Source organism: Octopus bimaculoides, chromosome 10 (genome assembly GCF_001194135.2).
Source record: "Octopus bimaculoides isolate UCB-OBI-ISO-001 chromosome 10, ASM119413v2, whole genome shotgun sequence".
NCBI classification, from domain to species: domain Eukaryota; kingdom Metazoa; phylum Mollusca; class Cephalopoda; order Octopoda; family Octopodidae; genus Octopus; species Octopus bimaculoides.
Window position 1 is genome coordinate 1,158,402 of NC_068990.1, and position 2,196 is coordinate 1,160,597.

Sequence of the window (2,196 nt, forward strand, 5' to 3'; positions counted from 1 at the left end):
ATAAAAACAATACAAATAAATTATAAATTATAAAGCTCTGAAAGAAATGACAGATGCCATTTCTTTCAGAGCTTTATAATTTATAATTTATTTGTATTGTTTTTATTAAAAAATTTGAACCTCATAATATCATACAAATAAACTATTTATACATCCCTCATTCTCCATTTTCTTTCTTTCATCACACACACACACACACACACACACGCACACACACACACAATGTACAATGGAGGCTGGTGTGGTTCCTGGCCTTATCGACTCTACCAACTCCTGTCAAGCCATCCAATCCACCATGCCAGCATGGAAAATGGATGTAAAATGATGATGATGATGATGACGATGATGATAATACAAGTATATGTATATTATATATGTGTGTGTGTGTAATATGCATGTGTGTGTGTTTATATGGCTGTTTACATTCTATGCTTTTCTCCAAAAAGTCACCACTGAGTCACTGACAGCGAGCGGTATTGTTGCTGTTTCTCTGTCTAGATATTATCCATGAAATCTGTGCTTTTGAAGATGATCAGAATAAAAACTCCCTTTCTTGGAAAATAGGTAACAATGGTTTGGGTCACAATGGGCATCCAGCTGTGAAAAGTGCTTCAATAATATATATATAGTCATCTAACACATACTAGCATGAGAAAAAGAATATAAAATGAACAAATAGTGAGATAGCATTTTTTATTATCAACACACAAAGTTATTTACTGGCATACTGGAGAACTAGGCTTTGTCAATTATATTAAATAAAATATAATTACATTTCTGAGATAGATGTTAAAAAAAGTATTATCTGTTGACAGAAGTGAACTCCAGTTTAATGTCAACAATTTAATTATTCAATTTATCACTTGTATGGAAAGAACGATTCGTTCTGTTGCTATTTTGACTTGCTTGCTTCTGTGAATTTGTTCAGGTGATAAAGAGATGTTACCTGTATAAAAGCAAGAAATGGAGTATGGTTTGATGGGGGTGTTTAGCTGCTATTTCTCGTATATTGAGTTGACATCATTACTATGTTATCTTTTATCTTTTGTTCTTTACTTGTTTCCAGTCATTGGACTGTGGTCATGCTGGGGCACTGCCTTAATGGTTTACTCATACAAATTGCCTCCAGCATTCATAATTATTCTATTCGTTCCTTTTGCTGAACTGCAAAGTTACAGGGATGGGAAGAAACCAACACCAGTTGTCAAGAGAAGTACAGGTAACAAACACAAACACAAAAATGCACACATATATCTATGCATAATTATATACATATATATTGTGCCAGCGGAGCACTAACAGCACTGTCTGAGCGTGGTCATTGCCAGAGCAGCTGTCTGGCCCCCGTGCCGGTGGCACGTAAATAGCACCATTTGAGCGTGATCATTACCAGCATCGCCTTACTGGCACTTGTGCCGGTGGCATGTTAGAAAATCATTTGAGCGAGGTCATTGCCAGTGCCACTGGACTGGCTCCTGTGCAGATGGCATGTACAAAACACCATTTGAGCGTGGCCATTGCCAGTACCACCTGACTGGCCCTTGTGCCAATGGCACGTAAAAGCACCCACTTCACTCTTGGAGTGGTTGGCGTTAGGAAGGGCATCCAGCTGTAGAAACTCTGCCAGATCAGATTGGAGCCTGGTACAGCCATCCGGTTCACCAGTCCTCAGTCAAACCATCCAACCCATGCCAGCATGGAAAGTGGATGTTAAACTATGATGATGATGATGCTAGTGCTGCATGCACCCATGCCAGTGGAATGTAAAAAGCACCCAACACACTCTGTTAAGTTGTTGGCATTAGGAAGGACATCCAGCTATGGAAACCATGCCACAACAGACAGTTGGAGTCTGGACAGCTCCCTGCTAGCCAGCTCCATGTCAAACTGTCCAACCCATACCAGCACGGAAAGCAGATGATAAACGATGATGATGATGATGATGATGATGAAAGGATGAAAGGCAAAGTTGACCTTGGAAGAATTTGAGCTCACAATGTAAAACCAAGAGAAATACTTATTTCTTTATTGCCCCCAGGGGGCTAAACATAGAGAAGACAAACAAGGACAGACAAAGGGATTAAGTCGATTACATCGACCCCAGTGCGTAACTGGTACTTAATTTATCGACCCCGAAAGGATGAAAGGCAAAGTCGACCTCGGCGGAATTTGAACTCAGTCTGCAGCGGCAAACGA

General features: G+C 39.9%; 1 protein-coding gene across 1 annotated transcript in view; it reads left to right on the plus strand.

The window, feature by feature from the left end:
• LOC128248904 (cilia- and flagella-associated protein 65-like) overlaps nt 1-2,196 on the plus strand; it is a 217,453-nt gene that overhangs the window by 45,422 nt on the left and 169,835 nt on the right. The gene's annotated exons all lie outside the window — the stretch shown is intronic.